This window comes from Pogoniulus pusillus, chromosome 6 (assembly GCF_015220805.1).
Source record: "Pogoniulus pusillus isolate bPogPus1 chromosome 6, bPogPus1.pri, whole genome shotgun sequence".
NCBI lineage: Eukaryota > Metazoa > Chordata > Aves > Piciformes > Lybiidae > Pogoniulus > Pogoniulus pusillus.
In genome coordinates, this window is record NC_087269.1 from 6,289,961 (window position 1) to 6,309,661 (window position 19,701).

General features: G+C 43.3%; 1 protein-coding gene across 2 annotated transcripts in view; it reads left to right on the forward strand.

Annotated features, from left to right (window-relative positions):
- The window catches only part of HSPA12A (heat shock protein family A (Hsp70) member 12A), a 76,935-nt gene that overhangs the window by 40,906 nt on the left and 16,328 nt on the right, over positions 1-19,701 (forward strand). The gene's annotated exons all lie outside the window — the stretch shown is intronic.

A 19,701-nucleotide genomic window follows, 5' to 3' on the forward strand; every position in this document is an offset into this window, starting at 1 on the left:
AGTGAAACTAGGAACACTGAAAAAGGAGTTCACTCTACCAAGCAGTAGCTTTGAGTGGCATGAATTCACCTCTTAAATGCCTCCTGTATATTAGACTCACTGCAGAGTCTGCTGTTGTAGTCATCTTTGTACATTGTAGTCCTGCTGAATTCAGTGCACATGGAACAGATGCAGTTTTGAGACCCAAGGGAAAGCTGGTTTTAAAATACTGGAGAGAGTTTTGTTTTGTTATTTTCTTTAGGTCATCACAGACTTTTTTAAAGTAAAGCTTAAAAAAAAAAACCAAAAAGCCCCAGAAAAAGGAGGGAAATCAAAGTCTCCTCAGTGGGACTTTTTTTTTCCAGTTCCCATTTTCCCACAGTAGGAACGAAAGGACCACGAACCGGATAGACTGGATATAAATTAAATTCAAATGCTATTTTCACCAGTAAGAGGCTTGTCTGCACTTAACTCTTTCCCCCTAGCTCCCTCCCAGCATGTGCACATCCCACAGGCATGTCCTTTAGTTCAAACTCAGCTTGCGTCTTTAATACACGAGGCGTCCACATCTTTCTTTTCATCAGGGTGTTTGGTTTCAGGTTTGGCTTTAGTTAGTTATTTTCTTCTGGTCAGAGACTTGTGTAACCCCTTTAGCAGCAGCTCTGTGATGCTGCACAGTTTGTAAGATAGCTGGTAGCTCATGAGCAATGTGCAGAGTGCTCCTGGGAAGCACACAGATTATTTTCTGACTCCTGTTCCTAACTATCTCTAATGTTGAGCAACGTTTTTCTTAACAGTCTTTATTGTGGGATTGCTAATGCTAGTGCCAGAAGCAAAACACTCTTAAAGTTCTGATGGAAGGACACGGTTGTAGGTAAATCTGAAACACTAGAGACCCATTCATTATCTTTGTATGTTGTTGTCTGCCTGCTGTCTGTGTGCATGTGTGCTCGTGAACTGGGAGCTGTGTAGGGCAGGGTGAGGTAGATCTCTCAGCATTTCTCATTTGTGGCGCAATGGAATGTTGTTAATTAGTGTCTGTGTCTGTGGTTGTGTCTGTGATTGTGTGTACTTCTATTGGCAAGCTTGATAAACAGCAAGGGCTGACAAGGGTTTTAGCTGGGGGTGTGTGAGCAATTATAGGCAGACGAGAGTTCAGGGAAGTAATTGATACCTACTTGACACGATTGATTTTATTGCTTTTAAAGGAATGGGAACGAAAATGGAAATGCAGAAAACAGAATTCTGCATTGCCATTCAGTCTTTCAGATTCCTGAATCCAACACGTTCCTCAAAACAGTATGTGCAGATGGATCAGAAGTTGTGGCTCTTGTTGCTAGGAGCTGGAACATGCAAGCATCTTGAAAACGAGAGCTTGTTGTCCTAAGAGGCAAGGCACTGAGTAAAGCATGAGAAGCAGTGCTAGCAACTTTGCTACTGGAAACACACTGAAGTACAGCCACTGGTGTAAGCTGAGAGTTAGCTAGTGGGAAATGTTAATGAGCTGTGGAAATCTGCTTGAGTAATCTGTGGCAAGGCTGTAGCTAGCCCTAAGAGACCAAAAATGCCAACAGCTTCAGCACTGGTTCATAATGAAAAGCTCAGTCTTTTCACAGTGGTTAAGCAGTTGTCTAGGCAAAGTTCAGTATTGCATGGACTTCATAAAGTCAAGTGAGAGCTGTTGTAGATCTGCTTCTGCACTCAACATCCATCAGCTTTGTACAGCCAACAGTCTCAGTGCATCTCTGACATTGCCTCATCTCTGTCTTGCCCGAAACAAAACGTTGCTAACTTGGAACTCTTGATCTAAACAAGGGCTCTTATGTGTCCCCCTTCCAGCTGCTGTGCTGCTTTCGTGTTTGAGAGAGTAATTTGGGAGTTCCCTTCAGCTCACAGTTCTTCCTCTCTCTTTCCATCCAGCCTATCAAAGTCCTGCTAATGCTGTCTGCATGACCACTTTTCCTGTCTGTACATACTGCTAAGCTTTCATCAGTCAAGGATTTTGCATCTTGGTTACTGCAACTTCATTTCCTTGCTTCTAGCAACTGTAATCTGGCCTGGTTTGTATCTCTTCAGGGTATTGTAGCCTTGCATTTGACAGGGAAGCAGCCTGCATTTGACTTCTTCATCCGTGTCATCTCGGGCATAAGCTGTGTGTCATGTACATGGTACATCTATAGTACTAACTCATTTTCCTCCTCTGAAACCCTCTCTAAAATGCTGTTTTATTCATGCCTACAAAAACTTGACTGTGATTAACCTACTGATATGTGAAAACTGCTCCTCATTGCTTCTTGCCGCCACCATTTCTGCCCCAACTGTGTTCATCTGTTGTGCTTTTTGTTTCCTTAACTCTTTCTATACTTGAGTTGTTACCCCTTGAAGCAGGTATTTGTTTACTCCCATTTGTCTTGCTCTCTGGGGCCTCCTGGGTGACTAAGTCTGTAGAGAGCTGCATGTCTTTACAGCTTCACTTTACCAAATCAAAATATCCTTGTTCCTGAATAACAGTTCACAGATGCCTCTTCCTGTCACTCATGCCTAATTCTTGTGTGCCCAGAGATACTTCTGAAGATGTGTGGTGCTTGTTGAGGCCTTGTCAAACCTGGAAAGAGCTCAGTGGCAAGAGCAGAGTGTCATCTCTGTAGAACCCACTGTGCCTTAAGTTTTCTTTCCCAAAGCACGTCTGCTGGGATTAGTATGTGTTCCATCTGTCTTCATTACATCCTGAGTAATGACTTCTAGGATGTGTTAGTCAGATTTTGCCATTGTCCCCACCAGTAAAATATAAACCCTCATAAATAGTGTTAACTTTTCTTGTTTCTGTGTCCTAGTGGTTCTGTTTCAAAGTCTTTGCTTTGGTGTAGATCTGTCAGAAGTGCTGTATTTACCAGTGTTAGAAGGAATCTCATTCTCACGAGGAGCTTGCATTGTGAGTAGTAAATTCAAATTGCTGATATGTTTGCTTGTTTTGGAGACCTTGGTAGCATGGTCTGTTTGGACAGGATGTGGGAGGACTCTACCCTGCTCATGTAGGTGGGAACCTGCTCTTATTCTTGTCCTTGCAGAAGCAGCCATATGCCACTACCCACACTAGACATGAAGTTTACACCCCAACATGAAAAGATGGCTTATGGAGGAAAACCACTTCCTACCTGTGATCATAGCCTGGCACTTCCAGCCTCATCAGAATGCCATGTGAACATGGACACAAGCCCAACATCTCACCTCTGTTTTGTCTGAGGTCTTAGTGACACGAGAAAATTCACTGTTTTGGTAGTTTTGTGTTGTTGATGCCACAAAAACAAAGATAAAAAAGAGAAGATGTGTACTAAAGGAAAGATGAACTCTGAAAGCATTCTAGACTATTTATGTAGTAATCCACTGCATCTAGGTAGGCATGGAGAGTTGGTTCATCTTAACAGCACTTAACTGCCTTAATGTGTTACCATGGGCATTACTTTAAATCCCTTATCCAAATGAAATTCAGGCACTGTGGATTGTTTATTAGAGGAACATAAGATGCAATATTCTTGGCAGAGTATTTCTTTTTAGTAAGGCATTCTTCCAGCTCATCTTTCAGTGCACATTCTTTGGGCTCACTAAGTGCACGACAGAATCTACAGGCTGGAATTCCTTGAACATGCCGTAAGATTAAGATTATGAGGAGGAGTTTGGAGTGTGATAGGAGTAGGGGAATGCAGAGCTATGAGAGAAGAAAATAGAACATGACATAGGAAATGCACTCAGGGCAGAGCAAAGGAAAGGGAAGTGTAATGGTAGCTTGCCCAACATATTCTGTGTGGGCTTTCAGACATAATCAGCTTGTTTGCTTGGAGATGTTGAGCATCCTTTATCTTTTCAAATGAAGTTGCAGAGCTGTTAAGCAGATTTGGCTTTCAATTACAGATAGCAAAATCATTTGCATGGCAAGCTTGTATAAATAAACAGAGGGGCAGTCTAGGTCCAGTGAGCCTGGAATTCCAGAGGCTTTCTTTAACCAGCTCTTACACTGAATATTTATAGATGTTTTCACATGGGTTTCGTTGTGGAGAGCACATGATGAGTATTATTTAACACATTGTGTTCCAGAGTTAAATTGCATTGCATTTATCAGTACAGGCCTCTTCTGTGGAAACCCTTGGAGAAAAGTAAACAAATTTGGTGAAGGCATAATGTGACAGCACATAAAATTCCTTGAGAACAAAAACATGATGTGAAATGTGTTTAACTTTCCAGAAGACGACTGGAGAGTCTTAAGCATATTGATATCTGTGAAGCTGAACTATGCTTGCATCTTTGTAAGCATTTGCCTTGGTACATAAAACACACTCAGCTGAAATTTAGTTGTCTAGGCAGAGTGCAGCAGACTTCCAGTATAAAAAGGCAGTGATGCTCAGGCATAGGTAGTACTGGGAAGCTGATGATTTCTTGGAAACAGTGCTTTTTAGTGGAGACAGATGAGGCAGAAGTGTGTTTGTGCATCAACCATCCTGATTATTTGTATCTTCTGGAGTTCTCTTGAACCATGCTGTCACTCTTGTGGTGATATCTTTTTAGTCACAAGGATTAAAATATTTACTAAGTGATATGTTAGGAAGGATTCTGAGTCTTGTAGCTGTGTTTCATTTAGAAGTAGATAACTGAGGAACGAAGCTTACAGAGTGGAAACTCAGCACAGTGGGAAATTGATGTCAGTTTGCACATTTTAATTATCCAGCCATGTTCACAAGAAAGCAGAAGCAGTTGACAAAGCCATCTGCTAATCCAGATCAGTATGTTTCTGTTTGTCCACTTGTGTGGCACAAGCTGGAGTATCTGAAAGCTAAGCAAGTAAAATAGAATAGGTAGAGAGATCTGTGCCTGTTGGATGAAGGTGTGGAACATGTTTCTCAGGATCTTAGGAACTGCCTGAGAAGACATTTGAGCCAACAGAAATAGATAAAAATTAAAATCTTCCTTCTTTCTGGAAGAGGGACTGTGCTAGATGGGGTTTTCCAGCCAAGAGAACAACCATCTGAAAGACTTTAAACTTACAGTCAGGAGGAGGGGTGGTACTGATAGAAGTCTGCAAACAAATATAAATCAGTCTAGACAAGGTCTACAACTAGTGGGTAGGGTTGTTTGTAAATGAATTCATAGAAAGGACAATGAAGTAGGATAATAGATGGATCTAAAAGAGGTCTTAGATGCCACTATTCAATTGCAAAGGCAGGGAAAAGAGGTACAAGCCGAAAGTGGAACTGTGGTGAGGCTTATTAAGGCAAAATCAGGAAGCCCAATGTGCAGAATGAGACACAACTAACAGAAAATAGCAAATGTATTTTTCTTGGCAAAACCCCTCTCAGCCAGAACCATTTGTGTCCCTTTAGTGAAACCAGCCTGAGCCACAAGGACCTGCAATCAGGATATTTTGGAAGGAAGGGAAAGGGGAGAGCTGGAGCCAGTGGGAGGGTACTTGAAGAGGAAGGGAGTCAGGTTTGGCTGTTGTGGTAACTGGTGCATGCCCATGGTGCAAAAAGCATTTTTAGAATAATATGACATGAAAAATTGAAAAGCTTATGAGAATTTAATGGCTTCGTTTTTCTAATGCATGCTACTCATGAAACTTGCAACTAATGTCCTCCTGCACCTTGGGGGATATAATGTAATGCAGCAAAACATTCTTGGTAATACCACTTGGAGCTGAGCTTTCATTTACTGCACAAATGTGATCTATGGCAGCAGTCTCTAGGGAGTGAGCTGCAGCAACATCACCCTATTGGAAAGAGGGACCCAGTGGCACTGTGATCCCACTTACCATCAACCTGTCAACAAGCATAACCTCTCCATTAGCACGTTACCATTCAGCACTATGTGAGTCAGCTTGAGTCATGCTAATCTGGATTTATTTATGATGTCAATACCTGTGAGTTCTTTTAAAGAATAAAAGGGCAGAGGCACAACAACATCAACAAAAAGGCAATTTGGAGATTTTGTGTAGCCTACTGTGCAAAGGAAAAAAAAAAATGATGATTTCAGAGTTTCATGTCAGCTAGTTTTGGGGTAATGTTCCCCTGTCAGAGCTGTCGTGGTGCAGTTTTGGACTATGAATTTCCTGAGTTTTTTTTTAACTAAGACCAGCTAAAGGACTTCTTCTCCCTGTGAGAGGAGGGTGACATTTCAGAAGGCTTGGCAGGGAGGAGCCCTTGTGGTTACCACTGTTGTTTTCTGCAGGAAGCTGTTTTTTCCTTACCATTTGGACTAGAAGTATTAATCCTATAGTTAGTAAATTTGATTGGTTTGTAAATACAAAACAAAGGAAATTATAATACAAACCCCAGAAGGTCTGAGAATAGAAGAGAATGATTATAGAGTCAAACAGTGCTTTCAGTCCCACAAAATTCCTAGTTCAAGTTGAAAATGCAAGGAATAGGTGATGGAAATGATGTATATATTGTTTCTGTATACGTATAAAGTATAGAGATGCACTGGTAAAGCAACCTCTACCCTTAGGAGGAAAAATAGCAGGACAAATAAATTGAGGCTGTCTAGCTGCACCTAGCAAAGGCACTTATCTCAGCAGGACAAGCTACCCATCTATAACAAATCAGTTCATCTCATCAGTGACCACACAAATGCAGCACTTCTGACTGCAGCCAGTGCAGCTCCACAAAATCCATTATTCGGAGTGGGCGGAAAAGTCACGCTTCATTACAGTGCCACGTGCCTCATTTGTCTTCTTGCTTTTCAGAATAGGATAATGCCACAGATTTTAAACAGCTATTAGGAGGAAGCAGTGTTACAGACTGTGCTGTACCTTTTTTTTTTTCCACAGGAGTAGCTCTATTGATAGATTAGTGAACAGAAATGAAAAGTCAAATGGATTCTGCTTTGATCCAAAACATCTCGCGGAGCAGCATGTTGTGTATGATGGTAGCCAGATTGATTATTCAGACTCCAAGCACCTCCTACTCCAGCAAACTTCAGCATTAGTGTCATGGTCTAGTTGACTGGCTAGGGCTGGGTGCTAGGTTGGACTGGATGAGCTTGGAGGTCTCTTCCAACCTGGTTGATTCTATGATTCTATGAATGGCTCCATTGTAAACCTTGGTGTTGAGTTGGATACTCAGAAACTGGTATAGGTGCTTCAGTGGATTGTTCCACAAAGTTTGGTCTCAGTGTCTTGCAAAATGGTGTTTGGGGAGCAGAGCTGGACACTAAGGGTGACAAAGCTGGTGAGGGGCCTGGAACACAAACCCTATGAGGAGAGGCTGAGGGAGCTGGGCTTGTTTAGCCTGGAGAAGTGGAGGCTCAGGGGGGACCTCACTGCTGTCTACAGCTACCTGAAGGGAGGTTGTAGCCAGGTGGGGGTTGGCCTCTTCTCCCAGATAACGACCACTAGAACAAGGGGACACAGTGTCAAGTTGTGCCGGGGGAAGTATAGCCTGGATGTTAGGAGGAAGTTCTTCCCAGAGAGAGTGATTGGCATTGGAATGGGCTGCCCGGGAGGTGGTGGAGTCACTGCTGATGGAGGTGTTGAAGAAAAGCCTGGCTGAGGCACTTAGTGCCATGGTCTGGTTGACTGGATAGGGCTGGGTGCTAGGCTGGACTGGATGATCTTGGAGATCCAACCTGGTTCATTCTATGATTCTATGATAAAGAGTTGAGCTTCAAGTCTAGGTATTTGTATTTTCTACTTTTTTTGGTCTCAAACCAAATGCAGGAAAATGAATTAATTAGGAATTGAATTTCCCTTTCTAACAAGACACTGCATTGAGGCAGATTTGTTTGTGTGTGCAGATTGTATTAGTGTGGTTAGCTCAACTTGTGCATTCTTGATGCATTAAGGTAATTGCTTTCCTTATATTGAATCACTTTAGAGTGACTGATGGCTGATGTTTAAGGCTAAAGGACTACTTAGGACTGTTGTGCTCTTTATATTTTTGGATTTTAAAAGTGTAGCTTTCAGATTAAAAAAAAAAAAGTACTGTGATAAATATTTCCTTGTGATCTCAAGACACTTAAGTAAAGGTTCTGAGTGCAGAGAGGACTGAACTCCCTGTGGGAACCTGTGAAGCCCTGAATAGCTGCAGGCTTATTGCCCTGAGTCTGGTCCTGTTGCTATACTGTCAGGCACAAATGGCATCTCCTCAAGTATCCAGGCAAGGCTTTGGCACAGCATTCACGAAGACAAGGAGTGAGAAAGTGTGTACCTCTTTAGCATCTGGGAAAGATTCCTACCAGCAGTTCTGGTCTTTCTTAGTGTCTAATACCTGCAGCATTTTATAACTGTGGAAGCCTTTGTTGGAGGTGATTTAATCTGACCTTCCTTTGAAGCAGGGTTGTTGCCTACATCAGGTCAGCAGTGGATTTCTTTATCCAAGTTTTAAAAATCTCCAAAACCATAGCTGCTTTTCTGTGCAGCTGTTCCAGCAATGCATCACCTTCCTAGGAAAAAAGAGGGGTTGTAATATCCTATTGGAATTTTACCAGCTGCAATATGTAGCTTCTGCCCCTTGTGTCTCCTGACAAAACAGAAAAGTTGTGTTCTGCTGTCTTTGTGACTAACCTTCAGATAGCTGCAGGCAGCTGTTTGATTGAGCCTTGGCCGCTTCTTTACCAGACTAAACAAAACAAATGCAGACCCCTCAGTCTCTTCTAACAAGACATGTTCTCTATCAGCCCTTCTTGAACACTCTCCACTTTCTCCATGTCTGTCTTCAACTGAGGGGCGCAAGAGTGTTTGGTTGATAATCTCTGCAGAGCTCATTCTGCAGCTATTACTCAGGGAAATTAGCAGTCACAAATGCTTAGAGTGAGAAGTAACAAGGAAATGAGTGCTAGAGCAGAGGGCTGTGATTCTAAAGATGTCTTTGGAGTTAACAGTCATAGTAATAGTTTACACAATTATTGCATTTTGAAGTTCATAGAATCAATCAGGTTGGAAGAGACCTCCAAGATCATCCAGTCCAACCTATCCCCCAGCCCTATCCAGTCAACTAAACCATGGCACCAAGTGCCTCATCCAGTCTTTTCTTAAACATCTCCAGGGATGGTGACTTCACCACCTCCCTGGGCAGCCCATTCCAATGGCAAATCGCTCTCTCTGTGGCATCCAAGAATTTCTTCCACCGTAGAAGTAAGTCTAATTAGAAATTAAATGCTACACTGCATAGTATGCTCTGGGTTGGAAGGGACTCCCAAATGTCATCTAGTCCAACCCCTCTGCAGTCAGCAGGGACATCTTCCACTAGATCTGGCTGCCCAGAGGCCTGTTGAGCCTTACTTTGAATATGTCCAGGGATGGGGCCTCAGCTGCCTTCCTGGGCAACCCGTTCCAGTATTCCACCACCCTCATAGTAAAGAACCTGTCCCTAACAACCAGTCTAAATCTGCTCTTCTCTAGTTTGAAGCCATTGCCCCTCACCCTTTGTAAACAGTCTATCCTTCTTGTAGGATCCTTTCAGATACTGGAAGGCCCTATGATTTTAGGTCTCCCCAGAGCCTCCTCCAGGCTGAACAACCCCAGCTCACTCAACTTGTCCTCATAGCAGAGGTGCTTCAACTCCCTGATCATTTTCGTGACCGCTTCATTGGGTCCATGTCCTTCCTATATTGAGGGCACCAGAGCTGGATGCAGTACTCCAGGTGAGGTCTCACCAGAGCAGAGCAAAGTGGTAGAATCACCTTTCTTTGCTGGCCATGCTTTTGATTGCAGGTGAGATTGGCCTTCTGGGCTGCAAGCTCATACTGTCTGCTCATATCCAGCTTCTTGTCCATCGGCACCCCCAAGTCCTTTTCCATGGGGCTGCTTTCTGTCACCTCCTCCCCCAGTCTGTTTTGATAGTGAGGATTCTTCTGGCTCAGGTGCAAGACCCTGCACTTGCTCCTGTTGAACCTCATGAGGTTCACCTGGGCCTACCTCTCCAGCTTGTCCAGGTCCCACTGGATGACATCCCTTCCCAATGGCATATCGACAGCACCGTTCAGCTTGGTCTCACAATAGGCAACAGCAGTGTGAAAATGTATGCATTTATATGTATCTATATGCATGTATGTATTGAAAATGTTTAAGAGAAAGCAAAAAGCTCTTGACTCTGTAAAGAAAAAAAAATGCCTCTGTGCCATTGTAGATCTTAGCTCTTTGCAGGAACAACCACTATGCCAGCATTGTGTTGGCTGGATTTCAAACATGCAAACAAGCAGATGTTAATTCTTACTTTTCATCTAGGCTCTTAAGTCCTTGGAATGATTTTTTGAAAGGTGGGTAGCACTGGGCAGCTCTTTCTCCTGCTGTGGGCAACCCAGCATGTCTGCTGTAGTCACTAAGGGGAATCTGGATGCCTTTGAAAACCCTGTTAGTTCTGTGGCAATGTTAAGAATCTCTCTTTGAGCAGATAAGTGGACTGACCTAAATGGGCTGCTGTCTGACCTCATTGTGTTGTATTTATTAATGATACTTGTTGTATTGTGGGGTCCTCTTCATCACTCTGAAGACTAAGGGCAAAGCATCAGTGAGTGTGATGGCATAGTGATTTTCAGACCTTTTTTTGTGAAGGTTTGTTAAATCTTGAGCTGAAGACCTGGCAAAAGTGCATGGATTGTGCTTTTCATGCAGCTTTATGATGCCCACTAGCCCCCACTCCCTGCCAGCCCAGCTCCCCCTTATGTGCCTCTGATAATGCTGAGAATCTTTTCCCATGTTGCTCATCTTTTTTCCTGGCATGCTCTGCCTCTGTAATTAGATCTCAGTCGTTTATTTGTGGCATCCCAGTTTGATGCCACAGAACCAGAGAAAGTGCTAGCTAGTGAAAAAGGAGGAGGATTAGAGAAGAGCTCACTTAGCAAGGCACTAAGTGGATGGTGTTATCATGAATCCCTTAACACAATGAACTGATTAGTTTAAACAGAGTGAATTTCACAAGGCACTTAATTTCCGACTGCTGTTTTGTGTTGCCTTGATTCAGTCACACAATACTTTCTTCATGCAGGCTGCACGATGCTAAACTTGGAGTTGTGGCTTTCCTATCATTACTAATTACAATAAATACCTTGGAAAACAAAAAGTGTTGATATTCATTCACAGCTTGTGTGGGCTTTTTTGGCTGGCTGATGTCCTTAATGAAGCACATTATCTTTATGAGTTATTTAATGGGATCTAACTTTAAAATCTTATCTCTGAGGCCAACAAATGTGGCTTTAATAGTAAAACAAGTTAAAAAAGTTGCTTGGTACTGCCCAGAAGAATGACTCATTAGCCTCATCTGGTTGCTTCAGAAGTGATTAAATTAATGCACTTAGTGCATGTGTCAAAATGTGAAAGCAGAACAGGGGACCCAAGGCTGTGATGGAGCTGTCCCTGCAGCTTCTGTACATGTTACATGTTCACCTGCAGAATTTGAAGGTTGCTGTTGGGGGAGGAGCTGCATTTGGCTGGGACACTGAACTGGGATTGTGGAATGGATTCTCACCGTATCTTGGCCTGCTTCATAACAAAAGCTAAGGCTTTTAGTCGTTGTGCCTTGCTTTTCCAGCTGTCTGCTGAGGGTAGTTGTCCTCTTGCACTTGCTTAGCTGTTTATTTGTGCTACGTTTTTGTACCTGGAGGTGTCTTATTAACTGTGAGTGCTGTGCCTATGGCACTGACAGGATCAGCTCTTAGATGGCTCCAAAATTTATCAAAGCAGTAAATTATCGTTCATCCAATCAGACCTCATTCTTTCTTTCTCTTTCTGAGAGATGGAATTCAACTGCCAGAAAGGTAATGCAGTATTTTACTCTTTATTTAGTTTACAGAATGTTTTCCTTTAGAGGCTTTCAATGCATAAAGGAGGATTCAGGCTATAGTGTGTGCGTGTTACAGATAGATAATCTGAGCTAGCAGTGCAACATAAGTGAAATCTTCTCCTCAGTATAAGCACAGTTCTTATCCAGAGAAAATGCTCCTTTTAAAAGTTGTGAGTATTATAGAAATAATTTCCTTATTCCATTTGACTGTGAAAGTGATGTAGCAAATGTTACTAAATGGGTGAAAACCAGGTCTTGATCTGCTTATTTCCTCCAGAGAACTGGCCTGAACTATTCCCTACTCCAAATAGACATCAGGAGCTCAGAGTGGCCTCTGTGCTTCTCCTGCAGCAGTGAATACCACCACTCTGCAAGTTAATGTGAGTGGTAGAACTGAAGTAGACCCAGCTGCAGTTTGCTGTGACCCTGACTCTAGATCCTGATGAAACAGGAGTCAAGACCAGTCTGCCTGCACACCTTTGATAATCCTAACTCTGTAGTGCACCTTGGTACCTCAATTGTTTCCAGTATGTACTTACTCTTAGTAATTTCTTTTTCCTTTTTGGACCTTTTTGAGAGGCTGTGTTAAGATGAATATATATTTTCATGACATTTTTGTCTTAGGGAATGTGCTGATTGTTGTAATATTAGGTATAGATGCATCTTAAAAGGTTGAGGCTTTTCTGCCTATATTCACAGGATCACAGGATGTTAGAGGTTGGAAGGGACCTCCATAGATCATTGAGTCCAACCCCTCTGCCAGAGCAGGATGCACATGAATGCCTCCAGACAGGTCTTGAAAGCCTCCAGAGGAGGAGACTTTAAAGTAATACTGAGGTGCAAGAACAGTCTGAATCTAATGCTATGTAAGTTTGGGGTAAAATGTACCTCATCTTTCATTTATTTAATATTTTCATCTCCTTAGCCCTCTATGCTGCAGAACATTAAGGCAGATCCCTCTGTTATCAGGTCTTCTCAGAGTCTGCCTGCCTGGGGCCTGTAGCATGCCTTTGGTCATCTCAACTGCTGTTTTCAGTGCAATTGCATTCTGCAGGTTCGGTCAATTTTAGTGCTCTGGTTCCAAAAGTAAGCCATGTCCGTGCAGTGATCCTGTGAAAGTGTGTGCGCCTGCCTGTGCTGTCACCCAGTGTTGATGGAGGGAGAAGAAGTTCAGAATTGACTGAAAATCGACTGCTGTGTGCAGGAAGGAGTGATTTTGTGTTCCTTGGCAATGAGAAAAGCTGCAGCAGGAGCTGGGAGCCTCTCAGTCCTCACAGCAGTCAGCCGGGTGGATAGATGATGGCAGAGCAGTGGATGTGGTTTATCTTGATTTCAGGAAAGCATTTGACACTGTCTCCTACACCATCCTTGCAGCTAAACTGGTGCAGAGTGGTCTGGATGATCGAGTAGTGAGATGTTTAGCCTAGAGAAGAGAAGGCTCAGGGCAGACCTCATTGCTGTCTACAACTACCTGAAGGGAGGTTGTAGCCAGGTGGGAACTGGTCTCTTCTGCCAGGCAAGCAGCAACAGAACAAAAGGGGACACAGTCTCAAGTTGTGCCAGGGGAAGTATAGGCTGGATGTTAGGAGGAAGTTGTTGGCAGAGAGAGTGATTGGCATTGGAATGGGCTGCCCAAGGAGGTGGTGGAGTCACCGTCCCTGAAGGTGTTCAAGCAAAGCCTGGCTGAGGCACTTAGTGCCATGGTCTAGTTGACTGGCTAGGGCTGGGTGCTAGGTTGGACTGGATGATCTTGTAGGTCTCTTCCAACCTGGTTGATTCTATGATTCTATGAATGTGAACTGGTTGAAGGGAAGAAGTCAGAGAGTTGTGGTCAATGGGACAGAGTCCAGTTGGAGGCCTGTAACCAGTGGAGTCCTTTAGGGGTCAGTACCAGAACCAGTACTATTCAATATGTTCATCAACAACCTGGATGAGGGCACAGAGTGCAGTGTCAGCAAGTTTGCTGGTGATGCAAAGCTGGATGGAGTGGCTGAGGCCCCGGAGGGTTGCACTGTCATTCAGTGAGGCTTAGAGAGGCCAGAGAGCTGGGCAGAGAGAACATTAATGAGGACAAGCACAGAGTCTTTGCCCCTGGGAAAAAACAACCCCAGGTATCAGTATAGACTGGGGACTGACCTGCTGGAGAGCAGTAAAGGGGACAGGGCCCTGGGACTCCAAGTAGATGGAAGGATAACCATGAGCTAGCAATGTGCTTTTGTGGCCAGGAAGGCCAGTGCTGTTCTGGGGTGTATTAGAAGGGCTGTGGTGAGTAGGTTGAGAGAGGTTCTCCTGCACCTCTACTCTACTCTGCCCTGGTGAGGCCACATTTGGAATATTGTGTCCAGTTCTAGGCCCCTTAGTTCAAGGTGGACCTGAAGGAACTGCTTGAAAGAGTCCAGCACAGAGCCACAGGTGTGGGGCTGGAGTCACAAGTCTGGGATGGAGTGGAACACCTCTCTTATGAGGAGAGACTGAGAGAGCTGGGGCTCTGCAGCTTGGAAGGGAGGAGATGAGAGGTGACCTCATTCATGTTTATGAATATGTGTGCTTAGAAATGAGTGCCAAGAGAATGGAGCCAGGCTTTTTTGGTGATGCCTAGTGACAGGACAAGGGGCAATGGGTGGAAGCTGAGGCAGAGGAAGTTTCATGGAAACATGAGGAGGATTTTTTTTCCCTGTAAGAGTGACAGAACATAGGAACAGGCTGCCCAGGGAGGTTTTGGAGATATTGAATATCTCCACTCTGGAGATATTCAAAACCAACCTGGATGCATTCCTGTGTGATCTGGTCTAGGTGATCCTGCTCTGGCAGGGGGGGAGGTTGGACTGGATGACTCTGTCATGAAATTCCAGAAGTTTTAGTGTCCATTAAACAAGTTTGATTTCAAAGGGTTTTTTTTGAGTAAAGAGTAAATATGTGTACATGAGAGAGAAAGGAAGAGAAGGCTTCCACACAGGTGAAGCTCAAGGAAATAAAGATGAATGTGAAATGCATGAGGCTGTCTCCAGTTAATGTACAATTTTAATAATAAATCACTGTCTTAAATTCAGCAGGTGGAATATTTTCTGTTTATGAGGTTCTTTTTTTGCACTGTTTAAGACTTCAGTATCAGTTCTTTTAATCAGTTTTATAGCTTAAAGAAATAGACTGAACTCTACGTTGGACATGTTCCTTGTGTTGCAAGTCAAGACAGTGGTTGGGCTTTGGGTTTTTGTTTGCTTGTAAAAGCATCTCTCTGAAAAAGCAAAAAATGGAGATCTAATTTTTGTTTTCAGTAGCCTGAAATGGTACTGATCTTAAATGTGTGCATTGTCATTGATGGTGTAGTGTAGTTGCTAATATGCTGTTCCTTCTGTGGTCACCATGATGTCATAACACCTGAGAGAGCAAGAGCACTCTGCCTGGCTGTATTATGCAATACAGGAGTACTAAATGCTGACCTTTGTCACTTGGATGGTTTTCAGAGAGCAGAGCTTCTTGCCTAAGCCTACTTCATGGCTTTCATTGCCTTTTAAAAAGGCTCAAACCATAGAGTATTCTGCCATGACTCTACCTTTAAAGCTGTATACATTGCAATGTTAAAGCAATCAAGTGCTTTGCAGTTTTTCATTGTGCATCATGGCACATGAGGCTGGATCTAAAGGCAGCACCTTTTAATCTGTAGCAATGATGACTCTGGGTATGGGATGAGTGAATATTGCTTAGCTCTCTGCAAGTGCTCAGGCTGTTCTAGTGAGCTTCAGTCCAGACCTCAATATTTGCTAGCAAATGAATTAGTCTGACACTTGGCAGCTGATGCTGTTCAGGGAATCAGGAATGTGTTTGTGGTCAGCTGTGGCTCTCATCTGGTGACAGATCTCTTGCTATAAAAGCAGAGGCAGTGTGGTGAGTTTTCACCTGCATCTGGACGGTAAAGTTATTTGTGCTCCAGCGCACAAGGCTTTGAAGTTTGCTGTTGATGATGTATTTTGGCAACTGGACAGCACTGCGCTGGCACCAGCTCACAGACCTGCTTTAGTGGAGTGAGTGAAAATCTGAGTAGTCTCTTCCCAAAGCATGAAATCCCAGTCCTTGGCCACATGAGTAAAGTGAGCTTGGGGCAGTCTTTTGAAGTAGCTCTTTCCGTAGTGTTCTTTGCTGCTTCTTCTGTGTATATAAATGCAGCAGTTCCTTGCAAATAAATGATTTTTTAAAGAACTTTCTGAGGCTCTAAGGATTTTTGTAGTTCCATGATGGCTTTTCCACCTTTGCATACTTTGGAAGTCTGCTGTCTGCTTCTTTCATGTTTCGTAAGTGGTGACTGTCTTTATGCTGTTAGTGAATGGAATGGGATGGAGAAAATCACCTTAGCAGACTAGAGTCGAGATGTGATGCTGTTACAAAGTCGCCTGTAACCTGCCCTAGACACAAGAAATGGAATGAGTCTGTCTATGAGGAGAGGCTGAGGGAGCTGGGGGTGTTTAGCCTAGAGAAGAGAAGGCTCAGGGCAGACCTCATTGCTGTCTACAACTACCTGAAGAGTGCTGTATCCAGGTGGGGGTTGGTCTCTTCTCCCATGCAACCAGTAACAGAACAAGGGGACACAGTTTCAAGTTGTGCCGGGGGAGGTCTAGGCTGGATGTTAGGAGGAAGTTCTTCCCAGAGAGAGTGATTGGCATTGGAATGGGCTGCCCAGGGAGGTGGTGGAGTCACCATCCCTGGAGGTCTTCAAGCAAAGCCTGGCTGAGGCACTTAGTGCCATGGTCTAGTTGACTGGCTAGGGCTGGGTGCTAGGTTAGACTGGATGATCTTGGAGGTCCCTTCCAACCTGGTTGATTCTATGTCCCACTGCCAGAATGATCTATATGATGTTGGATACCAAGACAATGTTTAGATCTGTCTTGTTCAAGCCTGTTAACTTGTGAGTCTCTGTTTTTAGTGACAGTAGTGCTTGGGCAGCAGTGGGCAAAGGCATAGAGTGAGGCAGATGGAACAGGAAAAAAAGTGAAATATAGCAAATTCCCAAACTTCTGCAGTTAATGTTTTTTGTGGCTGCATAATGGTTTCTTTGTGTTTCCTGCCTGCTGTTTTCACTCTTCTTTCTCTGCATGCTTAGTATTCTCCTTGGCTGTAATAATGGAAGAGAAGTACTGCCTAAGTCTTCATCTCAGAGCTTGTATGAAAGCAGCCTCATTGCTGCATTCCTCCCTAGCAGCACGCCTGTGTTCATATTTCTTTCCCATCTCACCTGTTCCCATTCTGTCTGTCCTGAGTATAGATAAATATATGCACAGTAAAGTGCTGTCTCTTATGATCTAAGCAGAAGTGCTACATGTACAAGGTATAAGTAGTCAATATCAAGCCATACACATACACATTTTTGTGTATGTACATCTAAAATACATATATGTTGGATATCTAGTACCTTGCACTGTACAGGAATCTTTGTATGCTCTTTTTATGACATGAAATAACACATTCTTCATTGCAACTGCCCCTTCAGGCTCTGTAAGGAAAGCTGCTTAGCAAGAAACCCTCAACATTTTCTTTATGAAATTCTGTTAGGATCAGCTGTGCTTTGAACTGCTGAAAACTGTAATTTCTGTTGAATTTTTTTCCTTCAGGAGATATTTTGAGGATGTTAAAATAATATCTAGAGAGAAAAAGTAGCAAGAATAGCAACTGCTATACTTGGAGGGTCTGAGAACATGGATCTGAGTCCATCCACTGCAGGTCATTGCCTTCCTCTCTTGACGTGGAGGCTGCAATGTGAAAAGTTCATGGTACAGACTACTGCTGGAGGAGGGGAGGAAGGAAATGTTAATGCTTTACTGTTTTCTTTTAGCAGAACCAGCCTTGGAAATTTGTGCTAAAATCACCCTCCTAAAGCAGATGGACCTTGCAATGCGTACAGCCTTTTCTCTCCCTCCTCAAGTTAGGAAATACCAGTGCATTCCCTGTGTGCCACTCAGGTCTTGTCACAGATGCAAATGCTTTATGATGCAGGCTTTAGATTTTAATGGCTTTAGCAACAAACTCTGTTTTCCCTAAAATATCTATTTCTTTTTTTGTACACGAGCTTAACATGAGACTAAGAACTACTTTGTGCTGCTAACGTCTACCCAGTACAGGGAGCAGACTGAGCACGCTGAGTTCCTCCACGTTGCTGGATATTAAATAAACCTAACACTTCCTGCTCAGACTCAGGGCTCTTACAAGGCATGATAATAGATTTAATAGATGAGGGAAAACTGCAGCCAGCTAGTGGGGAGTTACTTGTTCTCTGTGCTCTTACTAAATTGTACACAAAGTGCTGGCCTTAAAATTACAGCAGGAAGGATTCAGATTAGGCTTTTAGCATAACTTTCCAAAGGTGAAGACAGCAAAGGGCTGAGTGAGTTTGTGTGCAGAGACCATGTATTTTTGGAATTCTTTAGCAGTTAAATATTGGTCAGGGACCAAGTCTTGATTCGTATCTTGAATGTTGTCATTTCCAATGCAACAGATTAAAGCTTTGTGTGTAGAAGAGCTCAGCTGGGGATAAGTATGTTGAAGTGAGCTGACATGAAACCAGCCCTGCTTGTGCCTAGTCTATCCAGACCAGTTGGAGGAAAGGCTGGGTTTACACTTATGCACAGTTCAACAACTTCATCCCCAGTACATATCCAGAGCTTTTTCTAAGCCTATACCAGCCAGCACACTTGCATGCAAGTGGTATGGTGACAGGAGAGACAGTCTTGGACCTGTGCTTGATGGATAGTAATTTTCTGTCTTTTAGGGTTAATCTGGCTGCTGTTATTCCAAATTTTGAAAGATGGGTTGCAAACATTCTCTTCAATGTAACATTTTTCCACTAAGGTTTGATACTGTGGTGTTTGCAGTATTCTCCTTCCCAGACAGTTCCACCAGTTTCAGATCATGCTGTTGCATCCACTGGATGTAACCAAAGCAGAAGGTTTTGCCTGACAGCAATAGAGGATGTAAAGTGACCATAACCCAATGCATAGGATCACAGAATCATAGAATGGTCTGGGTTGGAAGGGACGTCTGAAGGTCATCTAGTCCAACCCCCTCTGCAGTCAGCAGGGACATCTTCAATTAGATCAGGCTGCCCAGAGCCCTGCTTGGCCTCACTTTGATATCACCAAGGATGGAGCCCCAACCACCTCCATGGGCAACACTGTTCCACTGTTCCGCTACCTTCATGGTAAAGAACCTGTTCCTAACATCCTAATGTGCTTTTAAAGTAAGGAGCAACCACTGTTAGTTTAACCTATACTTTCTTAATTTGGAATTTATTTGTTGTTGGCTTTCCTTTTTTGTTATCAACAACGAGGAAGATGCTGTCTATAAACATCTATGTATTTGATTTATTAAGATGGTGAAGATGAAATGAGTCAGTATATGAGAAGGACAATTTTATGTCTCCAAGTCTTACCCCAGTATTGCTTTTTGACAAAGCTTTGAGTTTCCTAGCTGCAGGTAGAAACCAGCAGCAATTCCCACAGCCCATAAAACAGCTGTATGAGGGAAGCCAAATTCCAGTCCAGCTTCACAGTCTTTCCATGTGAGTCTGCCTTCTTTTGGGGATATTCTGGATGCACTGCAGTGTGTGTGTATGAATAGAAATGAAGGCTTGCTGGAAGATTGACCGTGGAAACAGAAAAATGGTCATGCATTTATTTGTTTGCTGCATGATTTAGTACTCAGGCACTCTGAGTAACCCACAAGTCAGGCAGAAAGAGTTGAAACATATTTGTATCTAGTTTAACAGAAAGTCGTACAGTAGGGAGAAGCACAAGACTAAAGACATAAAAGCATCATTTTGTCAACTGCTCTTTGATATTTTTCTCCAAGCTCAGAGTGATGTGGATGCAGGAGAGCATGTGACTTCTTGAAAGTCTATGTGTCTGGAAGCTGAAAATCCAGAAAGAAAAGAGAAAGAATGGCAAATGTTGATTTTTATGATGGGAGA